At 38.8% G+C, this 8830-nt stretch overlaps 1 protein-coding gene across 2 annotated transcripts in view; it reads left to right on the top strand.

Annotated features, from left to right (window-relative positions):
* The first annotated feature begins 412 nt into the window (after positions 1–412).
* KCNB2 (potassium voltage-gated channel subfamily B member 2) overlaps positions 413–8830 on the top strand; it is a 325087-nt gene continuing 316669 nt past the window's right edge. The window contains exon 1 of one of the 2 annotated variants that reach the window (XM_075583482.1): positions 413–535. The gene's annotated coding sequence lies outside the window, so the exon portion shown is untranslated. Of the gene's footprint in view, positions 536–2309; positions 2945–8830 lie in introns of those variants that run through there. The other variant, XM_075583478.1, reaches the window with a different exon arrangement.

Here is an 8830-nt window from a genome sequence, read left to right as displayed (position 1 = left end):
TATATAATCTAATTTAATAAACATTTGTGAATTCTCGCTTAGCACTAAATGGGTTAACACCTGCAATACTTCACGCCACTGGCATCGACCAAATAAAAAATCTCATTGCACCCATAAAGTGTCTCTATATACAACAACATCCAATATTAAAGCACACAGTACCTACAATAGGTAACCAAATATAATGTAAGGATAGTGAAAGGGGTTATGGGTAAGGTGCAGCTAATATAATGTGATGTGGGAAAGCCAGCAATACATTGGATGTAATTTAATTTTGCCTTTAACCTAGTGAGATACTGTCTAAATGATAAATGGTTTCTGTGCACATACTGTACTGTACTGTACTGAGTGCTGGAGCTCCTAGGGGTTTCCTAGCAGCGCTAACCCTGGGATTCCTCCTCCCAGTGCTGGCAGTGATTAGCAGTGAGAGGAAACAGGGGACCTCACTCACTGTGTCAGCATGGGGGACACGTCATGGTCATTCTGCCTCATCACCATCTTCCTGAAAATCAATAGCAAACTCACAACGACTAAAGTAAGACTGCTTATATCAATGTATGTTTTGCTTTTTTTTATTTTAATTTTTATATATATATATATATATATATATATATATATATATATATATGTATATATGTATATATATATGTGTATATATATATATATATATGTATGTATGTGTATACTGTATAGATATAGATATAGATATAGATATAGATATAGATATATATATATATATATATATATATATATATATATATATATATATATATATATATAAATAAAATATTTATAGTTTATTTTTCTAATGGCTGATTCGGAGTGCCTTCTCTCTTTAATAAGCAAAGGAACACACAGTACTGAAATAAGGAGAGAGAGAAACACGTTTAGTAATCTCATTATATGTCTATGGACCATTCAAAATGTGGATCTTGTCCACTGGGTCAGAAGGGTATATATAAATAGCTTGATATAGTGCAGCATTGCTTGAACATTATCGTGGATAATAGATGTCCAGCCTCTAAAACCCTTTCAGTCCTGGATAAGCCAGCAACATATTATTCTGGGCTTGTTATATAAACGCATGGGCTATGCAAATATTACTTTCATTTGATCCTTTGCTCTTCACTGTTAAAAAAAAAGAAATAAGACTAATGCCGTGAAATCACTGGCTGCCTTAGATATGGCTTCTACAAGGGTTAAGTGACTAAATGTGCAGTGTAGACAGTGTGTGGATGGGGTGCTGGGGAAGGGTATTGTGTTACTATCCTTTTACACAATTACAGTGAGTCCTCCTGACAGCTCACAGGGAATGTATTCCAACGTGTGACTCTCTTATTTATAGAAGAAGAACAACAGCTCTCCGCCATGCCAGTACTTGGGTTCACTGTATGCTATTATTACTGAGCACTAACAAACACGGACGTCTTCTCATCCTACACAGGGGAACCATAACAACCAAGGCAGAGCAGAAAGGTATAAAAAGGCAGATACACTGCACATATTTTAACCCCTTGAGGGGCAGAGGGAGCTGCGGAAACGTTTTGTAAAGAGTTGCAGCCCCCTCCAGCACGGAAGGGGGTTATTATCTACTCATTGCCCACTCAATGGAAGGAGTTTCGGGGTTTCATTCTGCCAAACCCTGGAGTTAATGGGTTACAACGTGTTATTGGGATAGAAAGCTCTGCTGTTGCTGAAGGTACAAGTTAAAGGGAGAAAATCTGTTCTTCAGGCTATAAAAAATGGGGGGTCACCTCACAAGTGGCTATACGGTTAGTGGGGGTTAAAATGTGATGGACTGGATAGTGCAGGAAACATTCAAAGAGACTCCTCTAAGAATTGGGAGCTACTTTGGGATGTTTTCTGGGGCTGACTGGGTTAAACCCCCGTTCTTGGATGCTGCCTGGTACGGAAAAGGGTTAACAATTGTTATTAGGGGTTTCTGGCTCTGGGGGGATGGGGGCGTGGGGGTGGGGGGGGTTAAAAATAAAATTAAAATAAATAACGTTGGTGTCTTCTGGAGGTAGAGACGTGCAAAGCTGAAGGCGTTAGAAGCTGATCTTGTGAACTATTATGGTACAAAATGTATGAAAAACTGTCATGGAAATGGGATACCCTGACAGTGAATGGGTTTGGGGGGGCGGGAGGGGTGACAACCTGCTCTCAGAATAGAAACCTGTAGCATTGAAAGGGTTAAAAGCTGTTCACAGAAAAGGAATCCCCTTGCCGCCCCCCGCCCCCCCCTCCTCCTTCCCCCCCCCCCTTCCCCGGCCCCCTCCTGCTCTCCCCCTGCTCCCTCTGCCTCTTCTCCTCCTCGGGATTTCTTGGCTTTGGTGAAGAGCATTTGCCGATCTGTTGCTGCTGTCCTTGGTGATGCAGAGCTCAATCCAATTAGCTTTCACCTCTAGAGCCTCTGAGCCAGATTGTGGGAGATCCAGCCCGGTCTAGCCCTTGTGCTTGGGAAGAAGTGTCCGGTGCGTGTGTACATGGCTGTGTGCAGTGAGTGTGTGTGATTGTGTGACTGTGTGACTGTGTATCTGCAGTTGACTCGATGCTGTGTGCTGAGCTGCCTGCCCGCTGTTCCATCCCACAGACCACAGCCGCAGCCCATCATATCGCATGCAAAGGATACACATCACATACAGCTGAACTGCCCTTTGCCAACACAAACATTGCCAGCCGGGTCACTGCTTCATGGCTTTGCTGCCACTTTCTTATTTCAGCCACACTTTGTATGCTGCTTTAGACTTCTGGTCCAGACCTGGTACTATCCAACAAGCAGGAATGTAGGACAAGGGAGAAATCGGAATTGGACACCACAGAAGTGTCTTCTTCTCTAGTAGACCATCTAACAGCAGCATCCAGCCTTTGGGAAAGGGATGCGCTGAACCTTCCCGTGGCTGTCCAGATGGTGTTTATGTCGAACCAGATCTGTTTGAACAAGGTAAGTGGTTGGGGCATTTCTCCTGTACTCTGGACTCTTCCTTTAAGGATGAATCATCACTGCTTACTCTGGTATTAGTTGCAAAGGAGGTTGATCAAAACTGCCATATGGCATCAAGTGGATGGACTTAAAGGGCATCTAAATCTTTCCTAAGATACTGTAATTATGTTGTTTGTTTAATGGAAGTGTGGCTGATAGATGTTTATAATTTGGATAAAAGGTATACAGAGGAATGTATTAAATATGAATATTAAATATATATTTATATATGTATGTATAACAGTATAATACATACATAGAAACACACACACACACACACATAAACATTAATTGTATACATAAATGGGTCTTATGTAAATCATTTATTTAATGAGATGTATCAAAGTATACATATACTTTGTATGTACTGTATGTGTCTTTATTTATATAGCGCTTTACAGTAGTAATATACGTGAAAATCATATGAATAACAAATAATGGCTTCAGACATAAAAGTAAAATTTAGGAAGAGGAGTCCCTGCTCCAAAGAGCTTACAATCTAATTGGTAGGTAGGAAGAACTTACAGAGATAGTGGGAGGGCATTCTGGTAAATGAAGTGTGGGACAGTCAGTGAGATGTGAGAAGGTATGCAATTTATGTATATATATATGTGTGTGTGTGTGTGTGTGTGTGTGTGTGTGTGTGTGTGTGTGTGTGTGTGTGTGTGTGTGTGTGTGTGTGTATACAGTACACACACACACACATATATATATATATATATATATATATATATATATATATATATATATATACACACTGAATATACATAAATGGGTCTTATATAAATCACTCATTTAATGAGATGTATCAAAGTATAAGGTTATGCAAATGTCAACATATTGTGTGTATGTATACATTGTAATCTATTCACAAGTGTGATTTGTATAGTATGTACTGTATATTGTGTGCTTGTGTAGTTTATACATATTGTATACTGTCAAAGTACTCTGGATATATTGATAGTTCCAATTTGTAAGGTGTTTAGTACTGTTTTAGTAAACAGTTGGGGTCTGAGGGGAGATAGGGGATTAATGATAGATTGGTTGAGACCCTTAGGTGAGACGTTTCTTATGGACTTTTTTTAAATGTATTCCACCATGGAATTGTACATATTCATTAAATAAAATGGGTGTATATGTATCTATCTATGTATGTACACACAGAACCACCCAGCTATCACAATTTATGGTAACAATGCAATTCTTAAAATACTTAAAATATTTGCTTTAATATATCAAATAGCAATGAAGCTATATAACATTGAATGAATGAATACATGTACAGTATACACATAGGTACAGTCATATGTATTCCATTTACTGGAGTAATCCAAGCAAATCAAGTTATGTAACATATGAGCTTTAGAATCTATTACGGTCAGTGTTTCTTTGAGGTTATACAATATGTTGTATGGTTGTTTCACTTCTTTCTCACTTCTGTAAAGACATGATTTTAGAAAATATGATGATGGTGTAAATAGAAAGGTGGTCCATCAGCAAATAATCAGTAATCAAGATCATATACAGTACTAACAAGGAGTCTAAGGGAAAGATGATTTAAATCAATAATAATCCTATCGTGTACTGCTAAGGAGCTGGCAGGGCTCGAAAAGAACATAGACGCCAGCACAAAATGTACTGGTCTGTAAAAAGTTTTTCAGCCTTATATCTTTGTATAAGTTACCCATTAGATCTTTCTTCATCTCTCTAGTGCACACTTGCTATGTCTTGCATAGCAGCAGCCTGCAGGCCCAAAAATACATTAACGAAAGGAGTATGGTAGAAGTACAATGGAAGTCTCTGGCAATGTGGTCATCATGGGCAGTTAATGAAATTACCTCAATTCCGAGGTGGCCATTACTATTACAAACCATCAACATTGGGTTATCATTACCAGCGTTGACACACATACAGTATATGGTGTTTTGATTTTCATCTCCTTTAACAGTACATTTTGGGTCTCAGTAAATAGGATAGTGTTCTGATGCACTATAAATAGGGATTTTGGTTTTAGGTTTTAACCGAAAATCATATAAAACACACCACCGACTTATCGTCTTGCACGTTCGGTAAAAAACTATACAAAAACAAAAATGAAGCATCCTTTCCTAATAAATTCCACGTTTTGTGGCAGCCCATCCACAGGTAGGAGACAACGGCATCATGGCAGAATGGAAATGACAAAAAGGGCAACCAATAAACATCAATTTCAAATGCGTGTCCATTTATTTTCATAGTAAACGCTGATAATCACAGATTTTGTAATAAAATGAAAACACTGGGAAAAACTCGCTGCCCATCCCCACTGATCTAAAAAAAAAATGGAAACTGGAATCCCAAATTATAAATGTGGGCCAGGAATTGTTCTAGGAAAATGCTATTTTGTAAAAACCTATTTTTTTTTGTACTTTGTATAAAGGTTTTATTTCTATGCCACTAATTTTAACTTTTTTTTGAATTGACATTTTATTCAATGTGGTTGGCATAACGTTTTTTCTACACTTAAATCAGCATGCAGTGTTTAAGCTCTTCGGGGCTTTTCCTAATGTTACTTTTATGTCTGAAGAGCTTTTTCACATTATGTCTTATATTATTATGTATAACAAGTTGTAACGCTGCACACCAAATAAATTATCAAAGATACTTGCAGTTACCGGTGCTCCTGGCTGAGGGAAACCTGTCTAAAAAATCCTAAACTTGAATGAGAATGGATGATCCAGAGCCCTGGATCATCCATTCTCATTCAAGTTTATATTATTATGTCACATATATTACTGCTGTGAAGCACTATATAAATGAATGGCGTATATATAAATAAAGATATACATACGTCCCCTCATCTAAAGCTAATTAGTTTAGCATTATGTATAGTTAAGGCTGCTGCCACCAAGGCTTTTAAGAGTTAACATTATTGAAGTTTGTAATGACATCACAAAACATGTCAGGGTTGTTTTGTGAGCCTCTGCTGCCATTTTTTAAAAAAGGTTTCTACAATGAATTGAGAATTTTGAATTTTTTGGGATGCCGCAGATCTGATATTCAGAATTAATGGGCTAAAACAGGGGTGCGCAAACGGGGGGGTGTGGGATTTTCTAGATGGGGGCGTGGTGGTTGCAGAGCCCCGCGATTTTTCCTCAGGCATGTAAATGAAATGCCGGGGAAGTTTGAGGCCTCTGCAACTTCCCTTACCTACTCTCAGCCGGCTCTTCGGTGATGCGTCGCCATGACACACGGCGTCAAATGACGCCGCGGGGTCCAATGGCAATGCGTCGCATGACATCATGACGTCATATGATGCGTGGTGCTCGAGAGCAGGTAAGGAAGGGGGAGCAGACAGGGGGGAGCAGACAGGGGGGGCGCAAACTGAAAAGTTTGCGAACCCCTGGGCTAGAAGATGGGGGGTTTGAGCAACCAGGAATATTTAATTTATTTGTGGTGACCCATGATTCCTCTTCTAACCCCACCTATCCACTTTCATAGGTATATCATTAGTTAGTTATATAGATGAGGGATATATTTATAATATAATGTTTTGCAATTTCTGCTATGGTAGAGGAACACATATCGTCAGATTTGAAATAGTTTTGCGTTTTCCTATGATGTTTATGTTACATAGAAGGCTAGAGGAAACGTACCCTTTTCTCCTGTACTATTTTAATACATGCCACTTCACAAGGCACAGTATAGATCAGGTGTGTGCCAACTCAAGTCCGCAAGGGCTACCAACAGGTCAGTGTTTCAGGATATCCCTGCGTCCGCACAGGTGGCTTAATCAGTGGTTCAGTCGAAGCCACCTGTGCTGAAGCAGGGATATCCTGAAAACCTGTTGGTAGGCTTTGAGGATGGAGTTGGCCACCCATGGTATAGATAAACATGAATCATAGGGTCATATTTACCAAGTGAATGGGCTGCAAAGCCTTTTTTATGTCTGTAAAGTGTCATGGCTTTGCACCACTTTGTAAATATGACCCGTAATGTCAGATGAAGTTAATTAATTGGAAATGTAATTACCATGGGATAGAACGGCAATTTGTTTTAACAAAAACTATTTTCAGTAAACATTTATGGGTCAACAAATTCATACATGTTTTCTAGGAAAATATGTTGAATGAATAACAAACAACTTTCCTCCCATTCCCCCTCTATTATAGCTCTGACAGTGTATCCATCGCTGTACAAACAATTTTGCGGACACAATGAGTCCCTGCCCTGCAAAGCTTACAATCTAACTGCAGTGCCAAAGATACAGTACAGGAAGATAAAGTGACATGCCCAAAGTCACAAGGAACTGACACTGGAACTCAAACTGAGTTCACCCGCCTCAAAGGCAGTGACATTTCCAATGGGCTTTCTCCTTTCCATCAGCACTTTCATTCTTTCCTATTAATCATCTTTTACTTGCACCATCCTTCTTCTTTTCTGTCACTATTTCTATTCCATACCATTTCTCTCTCTATCTCTTTCACCTTGTATTTCCTGATATCTTCTTACCCATAACTCTCTCTCCTCAGAGACTGCCTTGTAAAGGGATCACACACCTTACTGATAAATCAGAGCAGATGTGAAACAAATGATTTATTGTGTGAGAAAGCTAAAATGCTTCCCTTACAATTGGCTTAGAGCAGGGGCTCCCAACTCCAGTCCACTATACCTGCCAACTGCTCAGGTTTTAAGGATATCCCTGCTTCAGCACAGGTGGCTCAATCAGTGGCTCAGTCAAAGGCTGAACCACCTGTGCTGAAGCAGGCACTAATTGAGACACGTGTGCTGACCAGGGATATCCTGAAACCCTGACCTGTTGGGGGGTCTTGAGGACTGGTGTTAAGATCCCCTGGCTTAGATTATGTGACAGAAAAGACAGATTTCTAAACTTTAGGAATGTTTTTTGTATGTTCAAAATGAATGTACTTTTGCAAAGCTAAAATATGTTCTGTGAATTGAACAACCGTCAGAAATGTAACAAGAGGAATATCGTATTGTGGCTATAATCTGTTTTTTCATAGTGCCTACCTTTGTACATGTTTCTGGGTGTTTTATAATACAATGTAACATAATATTTATACATTGTGAGATGTTTGAGTTATAACCTATAATTTTGTATAGTAGCCATTTTGCAACTACCCATAACAGCATGTCTGCTAAGAAAGTGAGACTAACCCCTCTACTTATTTCAAGAACATAAATCCCTTATGTTGACAAATGATGAAAAGTACACGATCTCCCATTAAAAACATGCGAGGCAATTTTAAATAAGTGTACTGCTGCACAAGCATTTAACCAAAGATGCATTGGATTTTTTAATAAGAAACTAACGTAAGCCATTTTAGGACATTGCAGTGAAATAATAATCGCAGTTCATACATTCCTAATTAAACACCATCTCTAAAAAAAGCAATCTTTCCTTAATTAGATCATTAATACGGAATATCTGTCAGCCAGGATATTTAATATTAGCTTTGTGATACAAAAACGTGGAAAGTAACATGAAATAACTCCTCGTGGTTAATGAAATGCCCCTGTACCAGTGATCAACAAATAAATAACCATGTTACAGGTTAGTTTTCTGCAGTCCTAAAGGAACAAGAAGTGGCAGCAATAATAATGTGCCCCGTGTGAGTGTCTCTAATATTAGCGGCAGCATGTGTGGTATATTTATAAACAAGGTGCAAGTGCCATTTATTTAACTGTGGACCGAATGTGCAGACCGTTGGCACCAGTTTAAAACTTCCTGGAATTTCTGGATTCCTTGATTTGCCATTGTGTATTCACAATAATGGTACTTGCAAAAAAAAATGCCTATAATGCTTCAAATATTTAAGTGTGGTAATGTGACACTAACTAATGTAC

Source organism: Ascaphus truei, chromosome 2 (genome assembly GCF_040206685.1).
Source record: "Ascaphus truei isolate aAscTru1 chromosome 2, aAscTru1.hap1, whole genome shotgun sequence".
In the NCBI taxonomy this organism is placed as follows: Eukaryota; Metazoa; Chordata; class Amphibia; order Anura; family Ascaphidae; genus Ascaphus; species Ascaphus truei.
This window is presented reverse-complemented; position numbering and strand designations above follow the sequence as displayed.